Source organism: Typopeltis vanoorti, chromosome 18 (assembly GCF_054136105.1).
Source record: "Typopeltis vanoorti isolate ZY-2024b chromosome 18, IOZ_Tvanoo_1.0, whole genome shotgun sequence".
Lineage (NCBI taxonomy): Eukaryota > Metazoa > Arthropoda > Arachnida > Uropygi > Thelyphonidae > Typopeltis > Typopeltis vanoorti.
The window spans coordinates 80212635-80223368 of record NC_143566.1 but is presented as its reverse complement, the minus strand read 5'-3'; positions in this window follow the sequence as shown (position 1 = coordinate 80223368).

Sequence of the window (10734 nt, the reverse complement as noted above, 5' to 3'; positions counted from 1 at the left end):
TGCAACATGACATAAATCTGATCATAGACTGGCTCACGAAAAACTCCACACACCTAAACTCAGAAAAGACCAAATAAATGATATTCAGAAATCCACTGACTCGACTAGTTGATAACAAATATATAACCATCCAACATCCACTTTCCAACATAAAAAACACACAGAACAGCAAAACCACTACAATCACTCAGGTTGAAACAATACGATACCTTGGAATTTACTTCGATGCAGATATGAACTGGAATAGCCACATAAACCATCTACACAACAAACTCCGAACAATAAGTGGCAAACTCTACAGGTTAAAAGACATAGTTCCCATACGCCTAAAAACACTAATATACAAAGCACTATGCCAAAATATACTAAGATACGCTATAACAACGTATGCTTTATGTGCACCCAACAAATTAAATAGATCAATGTCGCTACAGTACAAAATGATAAAACTGATCTTTTGGGAACAAAGAGAAAATCACGACTTTATATACACTGCAATGTCAGAACACAAAATACTGACAGCAAAACATTTATGTCACTATGCAGCTTTGCTAAAACATTATTTCGATGCCAACTACAGGACAGTCAGAAATACATACCGTATAACAAGACCTCAGACAACTAATTATATCACATATAAATACAATAATCACTACGGAAAGGCCACGCGAAACTTCTACATCACAGACATGATAAACAAATTACCTTTTGAATTCAGAAACCTTACAAACTACAATAGCCTGAAAAGAGCTCTAAGGACATACTATGAACAAGAAACATGCACCCAAAATACCATACAAACTTAATGAAACACAATATATTCGTTCAGGCTTCCGGTTCAGCGACGCATCAATGCATTCCAAGTTATTGTGTGTGGGGGGGGGGGATGCGTGCGTGCGTGCGTGCGCGCGAATTTCTCAATCATAGATTTTGTAACTTCCCAACACAGAAAAAAAAAAAAATAATAACCAACTGGTGTCATCCTCAGATAAGCTTACATATAAGCTTCGAGGATTAAAGCAGAGAAATTAGTTCTCATCCAAGATGTATCATATGTAACCAAATGCATGTAATGTACATATCACATGTAAACCAATGTATGTAATGTATGTATTATATGTAAACAAATGTATGTAATGTATGTAATAACTGTAACAAAAGCATGCAATATAGAGTGATTATATCCATTGATATTGTATATATAGAGTGTAAAATTGGAAAGAAACATCTGTAATAATCATCATTATGAATATTATAATAATATACGTTGTAAACAGTTATTGTTATTATTATTATTTAAAAAACTTTATGTACGAGAAAGTATTTGTTATGCATAATTGTGTTCCTATAATGTATGTAATTTATCTGAGAAATAATAAAAATATTTAAAAAAATATAATAATAATAATAATTTATTATTATTATTATTATTTCAAATGTATTGTGCCTTGTATTTCTTTAAATTAATAAAGTATTCATAATTATAATGCCTTACTTATAAATATATTTTTCTTGTTATCATCTCGCTATTCATATATATTTGTGCATTTCTTGTCTATTAATTAACCATTATTTGGTTTCATGCACTTAGTATCGCATTTTCTTAGATGGCGCTGAGATCGACAATCAGATCATCATCATTTTATTCATAAGCCTGCTGTACTAGTTGAATTTACGTAAAATATAGCACTGTCACTAATAAAATGCCACGATTTAAACTAACTTTGTTAAGCACCACATAGGTAACTACGTCGTTCATTTAATCCATACGAAATCCAGCACACAATGGATAATAAGAAAAATAAGGATTAAAATTTAAACCTATTCCACTACAATATTCCATTGTCATAGGATTTCTATTTCCCACACGTAATCTTTTTTTGTGAAAGTCACGTTTTAGTTTGTGGGTGGAATTTCGTTCCGGAAGTCGACCTAGAGATTATCAGACCAGACACAACCTACTATTAAAAAGAGTTGGCCCTTGTAACCCTCTGAGTACCAAGAACGAGGTGAAACTAGTATAGTGCACATAACTAGGTTAGTACAATGTCGCTGACACTATCTTCTGGGAACCAGTCAAAATGACTTTACAACCCCTTCCCCCACTCTCCTGCCAAGACAAGAGGAAGTGGGGTGGTAATGAACATGGTCAAGGTGCTATTGGGAGGCGGAGTAATCTCTCTTATCTAATAGCACAACACAATATATTGCCTCATACTCTCTTTACCGTTCTGTTCTTTCTGTGCTAGTTTTTCATTTGCTGAGTATTGAAGCGTACCAACTGTGTTACTTTCTATTTTCCAATGTTGCACAATCGACAACAAAACAAATGAAAAAAATTAATGGAAATTTAAGAAGCGTTAAATGGGCTAAAAATTGCTCAACAATCCCTACTTATTTTGCTATTAACCTCTTTACCATTAGATTTGAATAAATTCTAATTAAACTCAACTTTTAAGAAAAAAAACGGAATAGAAAAGGTGTGAATATTGAAAATCACGATAAACAAACATCTATTAGAGGAGAGAGAGAGAGAAAAAAAAAATCAGGATTATCATACCATAATAGAAGCATTTCACTTTTAAGGCTCATTTGGGTAGTTTTAAATGATTAGATCAATAATTACCTTTTTAATTATGGAGTACATTATCCTGCAAGAACAGGGGACCCCTGCGTTGTGCTCTTAGTTTAATAAGGAAACTGAAAAGTAGAATAAATCGCCCATTCAGTTATTTAAGTTAATGATGAAAGAACATCATTAACTTAAATAACTTCTTTTTTTTTCAGAGATTTCAGGGATTTCTTAACATTTGTAACTGACAATATGCCTGAGATGATTGGTAAAACTTAATAAAGTTGCGTTTTCTTTGGGGGACCTTCCCAATTCTCTTGATTCCTACATTACACGACGAATTTTTCAATGAACCGAGATGGAGGAGTTTGGATTGTTTGAAATTATGGTACAAGTAACTGAAGTATTATTATTACGAACTGCTTGTAGTCTTCGGCTGTTTTACAAGAGCAAAAACCTGAATTTCAGCGAAACGAGAATCATCCATTTTATCCCTAGTTGCCTCAGCTTGCACTACCTAAAGGGTCAGTTGCTGCAGTATCCAGGTATTTGCTTACTCTTGGAATCGCCGAACTTTATATAGTTTCTATATTCGGCATGAAACGCTTTGGATTTCTTATTCGGCTAAGAAACAATATGAGATGTAATATCCCTTAACTTAAATACGATACTTAGTGATTTCAATTATGGTCACTGTCACAGATACGAGTCTGCTGAGTAGGCTGTAACAAAATGTTGGTTACCAGGCATGCATATTTCGGTTCATTTAAACTGATATGCACTTTCAAAAACGAAGATGAACATGTGGATCTTGTCAACCAACATTCAATCGAGGGCAGTTGCAAATTGGTTTGAGCGTGGATGGTGAATATTCATGTTAATACTCAATCGGGTCGTTTTCATGGAGCATATACAACACCAAACTGTCTAAAATGGTAATATAAAGATCTCGACGGTGATAGTTACACCTGTTGTAAAGCTATCAAGTAGGAATTTAGGTAATTCATTAGTTTATAACTCACTTCTATACTGAAGGATAACACTAATATTTTTTTACTATCTGCATATCAATTATCGTATATAAGCACAATGAAATTTTATATAACCTTTGATTTTTTCTGTGTTAAAAGTGTTGTTTAGTTTACATGCATTTACAATACCGTTGTTTCAATAAATGCATATTTTCCATCATATTTTCCATCTCGGTATTATATGATTTTGCATCCTCTAAACTTGTTAAGTTTATCTGATTGGTGACACCTGAATTATTGATTATTAGTTTGTTTCTCTGTTAGAAATAGATGGACACATGATAGATTTGATCTATATCGCACTACTGTAGTAGGATTATATGATTAAACACACACACACACACACACACACACACACACACACACACACACACACACACACACACACACACACACACACACACACACACACACGGAATGCAATGAAGAGTTAGCAGACTCGTTCAGAAATGCATCATTTCTTGTCATATGTATCCTAAAGAAATATATCCTAAAAATTGCCTTAAGGCACTTTTTTTAGGATACTTTACGTTATAGGGTTTCAATTTTAAAAATGGTAGTGAGTTTAACATATGTAAAAGATTGAAGCTTCGGGTAACTTTTCCATGGTGAATGTTAGATTTATATGTCACGTAATGCAGTGTCTGAGGTCTTGTTATGTGATATGTAATTCTGGCTGTCCTGCAGTTGACATCGAAGTAATATTTTAGCATACCCGTATAATTACATGTGTGTTTGTCGTTGGTATTTTCTGTCATTGCGAATAAAGTGGGTATCGTCTCTTTGTGTTACTTTCAATGTTCTTCTTTGAATCAATAAGGATAATAGTCTGTTTATTTTACATTCTGCGCCCAGTGCATACGTTGATAGTTATAACGTATCTTAATATGCATGCAGGAATAAAGTACATTATTATTATTATTATTAGAGCTTGCTTGCTATGATCAGGAGTTTGTTTTGCAGACGTTGTGGCTATTCCGGTTCACATCTGCATCGAGATGAATTCCAATGTATCGTGTTTCAACCTGAGTAATCGTGGTAGTGGTGTTCAGTATTGGAAATCAAATCGTTGATTGTTATTTGCTGACTGACTCAGCGGATTTCTGAATATCGTTAAGTTTGTCTTATCATAGCTTAAGTGTATAACAGCCTTACTAAAAGTGAGGCAGTTATTGATCAGATTTATGGCATGTTGCATGTTTGCTTGGGTTATACTTGCATTATTATGGATGAATATTGTAGCTGTATCATCAGATGATTGGGAGATCTTGTTCCCGTGAAGGATCCGGTTGCTATTAATATAGATGCGGAGAGAGAGAAAGAGGAGAGGGAGAGAGAGAGAGAGAGAGAGAGAGAGAGACGTTCCTTGTGGGACTCTTACAGGTAACTGTTAACTCTTTGCTGAGGGTGGATCCGATATGTTTGGTTTGTTTTCAGTCTTAAAGATAATTTCTAAACCGCGTCTGCAGAGTACCACCTAATCCGAAATATATTTTCTAATGCAGTTTCATGTATGAGTGTTTCGAATGTTTTAGTAAAGTTGATAAAGGATAACAATAACATTTTTGTTTTAATAATAATGTTTAGTACTCTGTTTTCTGCGCAATACGATAAGGAGTTCTGTATTGGAACAAATTGATTGATATCTAATATATTAGTTCTTGCAATTACAGCGCAACTGGAGCATGAGATCAAGAAGTAACATAATTAAAAGATGAAATCATGATGGCAAAACAAACCAAAAATACAGATAAGATAAGATAAAATTAAAAAATAAAAATAAAAATAAATAAAAAAAATAAATAAAAGATAAAATAAAAATAAAATAAAATAAGATAAGATAAAATAATAAGGGATTTTTATCCCCTTAATTTAATTAACTTCGCCAGAAAAAATAGCCGTTTGGCTTTTTATCTTAGTTATAATATATGGGCACACCTTTCTGGCATTCGTATAATGAAGGTATGTACTGTAAGTTCTTTTCACGTAGACTGAGGCGAATCCAATACCCTTGGAGGGTAATGGATGGCAATGCTGCAGCCAATGAAGTTCTAATTGAGGCTCGGCTATTGCTGTTACCCTCCTGCCATGATCAGAGCTTTAATAGCTCAATAACACCTTATCCCTACACTGTCCTCTACAGATAACGGGAAGATGAAAAGCATTCTTGCTTCGCCCCTTTAAGCCAGTCCTTATAAGGACTATAAGGACTTTCATATTGGGATGAAGATGCGGTGATTAATACCCTTGGAGGGTAATGGATGGCAATGCTGTAGCCAATGAAGTTCTAACTGAGGCTCGGCTATTGCTGTTACCCTCCTGCCATGATCAGAGCTTTAATAGCTCAATAACACCTTATCCCTACACTGTCCTCTACAGATAACGAGGAAGATGAAAAGCATTCTTGCTTCGCCCCTTTAAGCCAGTCCTTATAAGGACTTTCATATCATCCAGGTCTACCTACTCACTGATGAGACCTCAAAAAAGGTTGAAACCGGTCTGGGGTATTGACCTCTCCTCATAATGTAAGGCAGTATTACATCCCCTAGGGACTGTGTTTTTACATTATGAGAAAATATCAAGAATAGTAGGGATCTTGCTCCACCTTTGCTTCGTGTAGCCTTGTTGTTGTACTACCCAGGTGTTCACTTGCGCTTGGATTCGCTGATAGTTCTTCGGCATGAAACTCTTAGATCGTAGTTTTCGATCTTAGAGTTTCGCATACTGGCTGTAAAATAATAAGGGATTTATATATATATATATATATATATATATATATACAGGGTGTTCGGGATAAATTTGACATATTTATAATTAATTATATTTTTCCGTAAGTTACATGTATTAACACACACTTCTCTTCATTTAAAAGTTTGGACCCTTCTTCATTCATATACAAGATGTCAGAAAGGATGGATAGCTGGAGCCCACCTGAATCATGGAAGAGAATAACTTGTATCATGATGATTCGTGCCCGCCATCAAAATAAGGATATTACGACTGCTGCCCAATGCTCCCTGAATACAGTAAAAACAATCAGGCATGAACTAGAGACTTGCAATTGTGACTACGAGGATGTAGCAAGAAGAAAGATCCCTAGCAGACGATCTGATTGCGTTCATACAGCAGAATTCCTCGCAAATCTGCAGGAACAGGTGTTGAAGAACCCTGGCATTGGAATTCGGGCTTTGTTCGTGGAGTTGCTAACTGTAGTCAAGCCCTGGATAACAAGGGTAGCCAATGGTAGGCCGTATGTATGGCAGCAGGATTCGGCCCCTTGCCACACCTCTGGGAAAAGTCAAAAATGGTTGTCTGAAAATTTCTACGACTTCACCAGTCCAAATGTTTGGCCTCCAAACTCCCCAGACCTTAACCCCATGGATTATTTTGTATGGGGCGCAGTTGAAAAAGACACCAATCGCACTTCCAGTAATACAAAAGCCCAGTTAATGGATAAAATTAAAACAGTTTTTGCGGCCCTTCCCAGGGAGACTGTAGCATCAGCTTGTTCGAGGTTCCGAAGCAGAATTGAAGCTGTGATCGATGCTAATGGTGGTTATTTTGAGTAAATCTTGTTGATAGTATTGTAATTAACTCTGCCTGTAATGTTTTTTTGTCAATTCATTAAATTTAATAGATACAAAGAAGATTTTCTTTTTCCTTACGAAACTGTCAAATTTATCCCGAACACCCTGTATATATATATCAGTCAGTATAGACGAAGCCCTTTGGTCGGAAAGACCTGGGTTCGATTCCAATCAGTGACGTGAGACCAGATAAAGGTCTCTTTCGACTAAAGGTGAGTTAGCAGGTCTCATACGTGGGTAAAGAGCTTTTTCATTCAGAAAATCGGGTTTTTCGTTCCCCCAGAACAGTCAAACAGGCTCGTCGCATCTACAGACATAAGACACATCGGGAGGCATAGGGCTAACCACCTTATCCTTGATACCGTAACGGTTAAATGTAGAAAAAATCCTCGACAAAAGAGGAGGGAAGGAATAAGAAAGAAAGATAAATATATATGCATATACATATATATATGAGCTGAAAATGTTACTGATATCTGATATGGCAGCCTATGATTACGCCACGTAGGAAAGAGGTTATCCCTAAACTACGCCTTAATAAGAGTGATTTAGCTAGCATCCTTGCTTTACACTGCGTTGTTTGCTGTTTGGTACTAAGAGAGGATTGGTATGCAATATCTTAGAAAAATGGAGATATACGAATATTTTTTTCCAATTTACAGCAAATTTATGACAACTGGTAAGAAATATACATTCGAATTTGACTGTTGGTCCTTTAATTTCTTTACTTGAAGAAATAACTGGTCTCAGAACAACCTTTACATACTAAATTTAGTAGCTTTTCTGCATACAACAAATAAAAGTTAACTTTAGGAGCAAAAAATGCTTCTGTTGGTCGTGAATAAAATTAAATCATTTCTGATTATGCATTACCTATTTTAATACATTTAGTTGCATGTAACGAGATGTCTGATCAAATATAATGCTCTCTCTCTCTCTCTCTCTCTCTCTCTCTCTCTCTGTGCATGCACCACGAATATTTTCTTTAATATTCTCCACGCGCATCCTGACCTAAATAACTTACTTGTTTTACATTCACTAAAGTAATTTGCATTTGTCTATTTATTGCGGACTCCCTGACTTGCTTCAACTAATGGTGGTCTTCCCAACCGTTCACTTCCTAGGCTAGGGTCAATTTCTTTTTTTTTTTTCTTATTTTGCTCGGTTCCGTGGTCACAGTAAGAGCAAATAGATCAAACTGTCCAATTGATTTGTTGGTATGCGCTTCAGTAATTTCAGACTAAGTGCTGGGAGGTTCGCTAAAGTGAAACCATTTCCTCCACCGTAACAAGGCAATTACGTTTGGGTGTGACTCACCCTCCTCCTTCCGCGTGGGGGCGCAATGACCGTGCACAAAAAGGAAAACAGAAATGCTTTTGCGTGTCTTGTACCTTAACAGCTGATGTCGAATGTTTTGGGGAGAAATTGGTCAACCTTATTACTTTAAAAAAAATACGCCTACAACGAAGGTATTCTCAATGCTTCGTTTGATAGAGGACAATCAAATGAAGCAACCAATATCATTAGGGTAGAGATCAGTATCGCTCACAGGAGTATGTCGGTTTAACAAGGCTGTATCACTCTATACCAGTGTAAACTCTGATAACAACAACAAACCATATCAGTTATCAATGCTCAACAAGGAATTTTACAACAATTGCAAAGTTCTTCGTCATGCTAGTAGATATGTAAATAAGTCTCAGTAATATCAATGTTGTGCGCAACTTTTTTTAATGTTCTTTACCAGCTAATTTGACAGAGAATCCTTAAAAGATCCAAAATCAGTTTTCCCGAATGGACCGATTTACTCGCTATTTTAAGTAGATTGCCGGATAGCAGTTTATATGTAATGGCCCATTGTTAATTGTGTTTTTATCTGCAAACAACCACATTTGCTGCCATGGATGAGGTAAAGATTTGATAATCCACAAAAATTGCTCTAAAAAGGAAAACGTTTTTAAATAACCACTTCAAGCTTCCAATAAGTGGAGATGATGGTTTCATAGCCAGCGATAAAAATTCTTTTCCCATCTATAGATATTCACAAACATCCATGCCAGAAATGGATTTGAACCCACAGTTGTTAGAGAGATCGGAGACTATTCAGTCTGTCGGTGGACGTCAATTACTTGTACTTTTGAGTTAGCAAACGCGAATTTTGTGTTGGTAGCATGTTGTAAAATAATGTCGGTAAGTGTGTGTGGGTGTGTGTGCAGATAAAGCAGATCGTATTCAGATGGCACATCACATGTCAATACACACGCATGACAATCAGCTAAACGTTACACGGTGAAGAGTTGAGTGAAAACTGAGACAACTAATTCAATACCTTGAACCAGAAAATATGGAAGACAGGTTGGAATTCAGCTACACATTTGATGCATGCCCACAGGTGCATTTAAACGGTACCTTGATCTTGGTTATTGCAAAAGCAATTATTGATAATCTGTTAAAATCAATAGAATTTATGATGGCGCAAACGAATTCCAAAACCTCAAATGACCGATCGGAACTTTTTTTTTTCTTTGAGGGATGACAAAAATTATACTTGCTACTTACCCCAAATATGCGTCTTTGGGGTAAGTGGCAAGTATAATATGAATATCTGGGTTCAGATCTTTCACCATATCTGAACCCAGATATTCATCTGAGTTCAGATCTGGTGAAAGAAATAAAGTATCATTAAGTCATTACCATGTTTATGGACGTCATTATCAGAGATGGATATACTGAACATGAAGGAAGATGCCTCGTCAACAACAATGTTCAAACCTTCAGACCCTACTCCATCAATTCGAAATCATATGAGCGTAACAATAATGCAAGCTTGCCATATTGCATATTAACACAAAGGGTCTAATTCTTACAAATAAAATTAGGATCTGTAGGAGCAATTTATTTATTTTTTACTGCTCAGACATGAACTATCATTTTTAGTGTTCATAATACCCATTGATTCTTGTTAGCTAACAAAACTTGAACTGCATAACGTCAGTTATTGCTATACCTCATCTGTGACAGGGTTATGAGCGAACTCGGCAGCAAGGTAACATCATAAGGTGATACATCACACCCACTAATACATTTGCAAACCTTGAACGTACATTACATTCAAATCTGAACTCATTTTGACATTTGACATTACTGACCCTAAGGGTGAAGCAGATGCTTTTCATATTCCCCGCTATCTGATGAGGAGAACTGTGAGTGGGAAAAGATTTATGAGCCTGTTGCTCGCCTTGAGTGGGCTTGAGGATTAATCATTGGGGTTGCAGTTAAGATAGCGTTTGGTCTTTTATGCTTAAAGTAGTTTGTTGCGTCGTAATTTGACGCTAGTTGAATTAGTTTATTAGGGTGCACAGATGCTTTGGAGAAGAACTTAGTTGCTGTAGTCTGTATGAAGGTTATAGGGGACATTTTTGTCCCGGTGAAGTTGCATAGTACGTACGAACCATGGTGCGTTGCAGATCATTCTGAGACATTTATTTTGCACACGTTGTAGTTCGAGTATGTTGGTATTGACAGTATAGCTCCAGGCCAGAAA